Source organism: Rhinoraja longicauda, chromosome 9, assembly GCF_053455715.1.
Source record: "Rhinoraja longicauda isolate Sanriku21f chromosome 9, sRhiLon1.1, whole genome shotgun sequence".
Lineage (NCBI taxonomy): Eukaryota > Metazoa > Chordata > Chondrichthyes > Rajiformes > Arhynchobatidae > Rhinoraja > Rhinoraja longicauda.
In genome coordinates this window covers 25,764,631-25,771,485 of record NC_135961.1, presented here as the reverse complement: position 1 = coordinate 25,771,485, position 6,855 = coordinate 25,764,631, and the positions used below count along the sequence as shown (strand labels likewise).

At 47.1% G+C, this 6,855-nt stretch overlaps 1 pseudogene; it reads right to left on the bottom strand.

Annotated features, from left to right (window-relative positions):
- Positions 1–2,728: 2,728 nt before the first annotated feature.
- On the bottom strand, positions 2,729–4,193 carry LOC144597046 (RNA-binding protein 8A pseudogene; annotated as a pseudogene).
- Between the last annotated feature and the right edge of the window lie 2,662 nt (positions 4,194–6,855).

Genomic DNA, 6,855 nt, shown 5'->3' with positions numbered 1-6,855 from the left:
GAAAGCAAAGAGTGGGGATAAATGGGTCCCTTTCAGAATGGCAGGCAGTGACTAGTGGGGTACCGCAAGGCTCGGTGTTGGGACCGCAGCTATTTACAATACACATCAATGACTTGGATGAAGGGATTAAAAGTACCATTAGCAAATTTGCAGATGATACAAAGCTGGGTGGCAGTGTGAACTGTGAGGAAGATGCTATGAGGTTGCAGGGTGACTTGGACAGGTTGTGTGAGTGGGCGGATGCTTGGCAGATGCAGTTTAATGTGGATAAGTGTGAGGTTATCCACTTTGGTGGTAAGAATAGGAAGGCAGATTATTATCTGAATGGTGTCAAGTTAGGAAAAGGGGACGTACAACGTGATCTGGGTGTCCTAGTGCATCAGTCACTGAAAGGAAGCATGCAGGTACAGCAGGCAGTGAAGAAAGCCAGTGGAATGTTGGCCTTCATATCAAGAGGAGTTGAGGAGAGGGCGGCACGGTAGCGCAGCGGTAGAGTTGCTGCTTTACAGCGAATGCAGCGCCGGAGACTCAGGTTCGATCCTGACTACGGGTGCTGCACTGTAAGGAGTTTGTACGTTCTCCCCGTGACCTGCGTGGGTTTCCTCCGAGATCTTCGGTTTCCTCCCACACTCCAAAGACGTACAGGTATGTAGGTTAATTGGCTGGGTAAATGTAAAAATTGTCCCTAGTGGGTGTAGGATAGTGTTAATGTACGGGGATCGCTGGGCGGCACGGACTTGGTGGGCCGAAAAGGCCTGTTTCCGGCTGTATGTATATGATATGATGATATGATAGTATATGAGCAAAGAGGTCCTTCTGCTGTTGTACAGGGCCCTAGTGAGACCGCACCTGGAGTACTGTGTGCAGTTTTGGTCTCCAAATTTGAGGAAGAATATTCTTGTTATTGTGGGCGTGCAGCGTAGGTTTACTAGGTTAATTCCCGGAATGGCGGGACTGTCATATGTTGAAAGACTGGAGCGACTCGGCTTGTATACACTGGAATTTAGAAGGATGAGAGGGGATCTTATCGAAACGTATAAGATTATTAAGGGGTTGGACACATTAGAGGCAGGAAACATGTTCCCAATGTTGGGGGAGTCCAGAACCAGGGGCCACAGTTTAAGAATAAGGTGTAGGCCATTTAGAACAGAGATGAGGAAAAATGTTTTCAGTCAGAGATTTGTGAATCTGTGGAATTCTCTGCCTCAGAGGGCAGTGGAGGCCAATTCTCTGAATACATTCAAGAGAGAGCTAGATAGAGCTCTTAAGGATAGCAGAGTCAGGGGGTATGGGGAGAAAGCAGGAACGGGGTACTGATTGAGAATGATCAGCCATGATCACATTGAATGGCGGTGCTGGCTTGAAGGGCCAAATGGCCTACTCCTGCACCTATTGTCTATTGTCTATTGTAATCTAATCTAATCTATCCAATTTGAATACTTTGAACAAATTAAGACCACTTTGAACTTTGTCTCCAAAATTTTATTCTAAACAGCCACTCTCACCACTCCCCCAACGCCCACCCCCCTCCAACACTGCATCAAGACAGTTTGCAGCATTAACCACAACCATGGATATTCACTTCCCTCAGACACCAGTCTCAGCTGGTTCAAGGGAAGCCTGTTCCAAGGGAAACATCCCTTTTTCTCACTACTGTTGCCATGGTCCCATGGATCGAAACCCATTTCTCCTTGGCATCATGTTTGGCATGGACAATGTGGGCCGAAGGGCCTGCTCCTGTGTTTTTCTATGTTCCTACACCAGTTTATGAGTCATTTGTTCATCCCTCTGGCTCATTTTCCAGGTTTAGGTAATAATCTTGTCTTCGTCATAGGTTTCAACATGGAACACAACTGTTAGATATTTCCTCTCCCACGTTCAGATTTCTCTCTTGCCTTTCCAATCCATTTCTGTACTCCAATATAATTTTATTTATATCTGAAATGTATATATTTATACTTGCTGTCTGTGTGGAGTTTCTTCTTGTGACTGCGTGGGCTTTCTCTGGGCGCTCTGGTTTCCTCCCAAATCCCAAAGATGTGTGTGTTCGTCGGTTAATTGGCTTCTGTAAAATTGCCCCGAATGTGCAGGGATTGGACATGAAAGTGGGATAACAAAGAACAAGTGTGAACGGGTAATCGATGGTCGACGTGGACTCTGGGCCGAAGAGCCTTTTTCCATGCTCTATCCATCTATTGAATCACTCCGAAATAGCTGATGTGATAGGAATAATCTGCACGGTCTGGTTTTTCCTCAGAATAAAATAACTTTGAGGGCTTTGTTGTTCAAGCTCTGAAGACAGTGGCTATATAATTTTATGGGATCTAAGCTAGTGCCATGGTTACCAATGCTGACCCAATTGATATAAGCGGAACCTAATTAGTATGTGCCTGACCCACTGTGGGAGGAACTTGGATTTATTACAAGTCTCTGTGAAGTTCTCTCTCTTGCACTGAGTCCAGGATGGAAGGGTTGCCATAGCTTCCCGAGCAGCTTTGCAAACAACCACAGGAGATTTCATATGAGCACTCTAAAGTATGTGAGCTCGGTGGATTCTACATCTCTAGTGACAACACAGACTATTACGGGAGAGACAATAGGGGCTCATAGGCGGTGTAGTTTATTCCAGGGCTGTTCACAGACTTTCTCTGGAACGTTCAATAAAAAAAGAGATAGTTGTCACATGATACAACTGTTGAAGTAACAGCCATCCTTAAAAAAAAACACACTACTCATTCTTCAGGCACTGGTTTAAATCAACGCTAATCATTCTACAGGCACTGGTCCCAAAGGACCATCCTATGGGAACCAAAGCTACTTTCCAGGCCTGAAACACTACAGTGGAGCCTTCCAAAAGCAGCAACGAGGTCTCTGTGGCACCAAAAACAGAGACAGTCTCAAGAGTAAAGAGTCTGAAGAAGGATTTTGACCTGAAACATCACCTCTCCAGAGATGCTGTCTGACCTGCTGAGTTACTCCAGCACTTTGTGTCCTTGACTGTAAAGAGCCCCTTCTCCCACCAGATCCATTGTGAGGGTCAAGTCCGAGTTCCACCTCTAACAAGGTGCAGCAGGTGCTAATTGGACAAATACATCAGAAAGGCTCAGAGTGGCGCAGCAGTTGAGTTGCTGCCTTACCGTGCCAGAGTCCCGGGTTCGATCCTGACTACGGGTGCTGTCTGTATGGAGTTTTTACCTTCTCCCCGTGACCGTGTGTGTTTTCACTGGGTGCTCCGGTTTCCTTCCACACTCCAAAGACGTACAGGTTTGTAGGTTAATTTGGCTTCGGTAAAACTTGTCTCCGGTGAATAGAATAGTATTAGTATACAGGGCTCGCTGGAAAGCTTGGACTTGCTGGGCTGAAGCGGTGCCGGACTAACCTAGTAGCAAAAGTAGCATGTGCTACGAGCCCCACATTTTCGAGGGCCCCGCATTAAATGCTTCTTCAGACTGAAGATTTAAAAAAAAACTAAAATACTTTATTTCTGAGTATTGTTTTGCACAAGCCAACCTTACCCTTCCCTCCCCACCCTCTCCCCAGCCCCATGGCAGTCCCGCCTGAGAATAAACGTCCCCTGTAAGGCACGGGTCAGTTTGGGCACGCCGATCTGCGGGTGTGTCTCGCTCCCCGGTGCTGTGCGGGCCGCTCCGTCGCACCGGTCGCTCCACACTCCGTCCCGGGTCAGTGATGTTCCGGTCCGGGCTCCGGCTTCTCCTGTGGCCACTCCGCCTCTTGGTCCTAGGGGCCCCCCTGACGAAGCCCCAGTCCACGCTGATGGGCTGCCCGGCCAGCTCTGACCCGTTCAAACCCTCCATGGCCGCCTGCGCCTCCTTGTAGGTCTCATTCTCCACCAGAGCGTAGCCCTTGAGGTAGCCGGTGTGCCGGTCCAGGTTGAGGTGCATGTTCTTGATCTCACGGTATTCGGCAAACTTGTCATGGATGTCCTCCTCGTTGGCTTCCTTGTGGACCCCAGTCACAAACAGGATCCACCCCTCCACCGAATGTTGAGTGCCTGGCTTGTCGACATCTTGCTCTACGGAGTCGTAGTCTTCTCGCAGCCTGGATCGAGCGCCTTCGTCGGAGCCAAAAGCTCGCCCCTTCTTCTTCTCCTTCTCCTTCAGTTTGTGGATTCTTTCGTCGCCCTCGTTGTCCATGGCGAAGTTCTCGCCGCACGCCTCATGGAGGTCCAGCATAAGATGGGTGACGCTTCGGGTCGAGACCTTTCGAAAGGGTCTCGACCCGACACGTCACCCATTCCTTCTCTCCCGAGATGCTGCCTGACCCACTGAGTTACTCCAGCATTTTGTGTCTACCTCCGGTAGGGGTGCCAACTATAGCACTCCCAAATACGGGACAAGGTGACATCACCACCGCCCCACTGTTCTGACCTCCGGAAGATAGGCACAGATTTTAACCAGCATCTGCAGTTTTTTCCTACCTACAGTCACTCCTGACACTTCAGTTAATTTTCACTTATCCACAGGTGAAAATCTTCTTTGAAAACTCAGGGGTTAATTTTAATCTGAGGTTCATCCCAGATACAGTTTTAACATATGTTCTTACATGTGTTATTTTTGGATCGGCCTGGACTCACATTCCCCCACCTCGCCCTCGACCTCCTCCTACATTCCTTCTTCCGCTTCACAATTTGCAACTCTTCAATCCTCTGTCTCACACCTGCTTTAAGCTCTGGTCTTTGTTCCAACCATCTGCCTATTAAATGCTGCCCCCCCCCCCCCCCGCCCTCCCCTGTCTGTCCAACTATAACCCACCACACTGTCCTGCCTCTCCTCTTTCCCAGCTTTTCCCCCGTCCCCCTACAATCAGTCTGAAGATGGGTCATGACTCTAAATGTAACCTCTCCATGTTCTCCAGAGATGCTGCCTAACCCATTGAGTTACTCCAGCACTCTGTGTCCATTTATTCAAACCTGTACTCACAGTTCCTTGTTTCTATATTCTTAAACTGCCCCATGTGTTTCCATTCTCTTTGCTTTCATTTCACTGGTTGCCTTGATCAGCAGCACCCCAGGTCTTGGAGCACTTCACTCAATTCACCTCCAGTGACTTGGCCGTCTTTGTTACAGAGGAGTAGGGACTTGGCCTGTTCCACCAACTCATGGACCTCCTTTGCCAGCATGCATGAGGTGTTCAAGATTACTCCTGGGTATGTCTGAATTTTGTGCTTGTGTTCTACATTTAGTGCTTATGATTTATTTATTCATAGGATGTGGACTATGGTGGGAAGGTCACATGTGATACTCTTTCCCTCTCTCTGAGGAGAGAGCAATGGACTGTTTGAAGTGCTACAGTCCTTCTAATGATTTGCTCCTACAATAACCCTTGGAGTGTGGGACATGGTTTTGCTCCCATTTAGCTTAGTGCCAACATGTTCCTTGTAGTTAAGAAGTGGAAAAATTAGAGTCAGATCCTTACTTACTGGTTAGTTATTTTACAATCACTTCACTTTTACCAAGGCAGAACTTGAAGCTTTAAATAACAAGTAGACAGCAACTGATGGTTAAAAAAGAAAATCCCATCCTCAGTGCAATACACACTTGAATTGAATAATTAAACAGTTCTGATACTTTGAAGAATTTAAACTCGGGTATCATAAAATTCCTCCAAACACTCCAAATTAATCTGTGCTATTTAAACTTTAGATTTTACTTTAGAGGCACAGTGTGGAAACAAGCCCTTCGGCCCACCGAGTCTGTGCTGACCAGCGATCCCCGTACACTAGCACCATCCTGCACACAATTTACAGAAGCCAATGAACCTACAAACATGCATGTCTTTGGCATGTGGGAGGAAACCAGAGCACCCAGGGAAAACCCACGTATTCACAGAGAGAACGGAAAAATGTCGTACGGACATCAGATTTAGATTTTTTTTTTGGATTTAGAGATACAGTGCGGAAACAGGCCCTTCAGCCCACCGAGTCCGCGCCGCCCAGCGATCCACGCACATTAACACTATCCTACACCCACTAGGGACAATTTTTACATATTACCCAGTCAATTAACCTACATACCTGTACGTCTTTGGAGTGTGGGAGGAAACTGAAGATCTCGGAGAAAACCCACGCAGGTCACGGGGAGAACGTACAAACTCCGTACAGACGGCGCCCATAGTCAGGATCGAACCTGAGTCTCCGGCACTGCATTCGCTGTAAGGCAGCAACTCTACCGCTGCGCCACCGTGCCGCCAGTAGTCAGGATCAACCCGGGTCTTTGCTGTGAGGTAGCAACTCCACCACTGCGTTATTGCGCTGCCCCATTTGGAGCAAGAACAGTTGAGTTTGCAACAGCTTTCAAATTTCCTTTATGAATAGATTGTTACTGGCAGAGCCTACATGGTATAATGTGTTAATCTTGGCCTTTTAGTATATAGTACAATAAATATCAGTCAGGATTGAGAGCAAGGGAACCTATTTCCTCAAGGTCCTTGGATACTTATTTAAAATGATGGGCAAAAGGTACAACGGGGTTGTAAGGAAAAACTCCATACAGAACAGAAAGTAGGGTTTGAAATGTATTTATGAAGAAGTGGTTGAAATATCGTCAGTCAAAGTCCTGAAAGGGATATGGATGGGCAATTGGGAAAGGGTCATTTGTAAGGATATGGAGAAAGAGTGTGGGATTGCGATGATTTAGGATTGGTGTATTAAAAGCCAGCATAATTTTGGGCTGTCTCTTGATCACATTGATGCAATCACAAAGAAAGCACATCAACCTGTCTCGCCTTCCTCAGAGGTTTGAGGAGATTCAGCTTATGTCACACACTCGATCAAACTTCTATCGGTGTATAGTAGAGAACATAATGATGGATTGCATCGTGGTAGAGAACATAATGA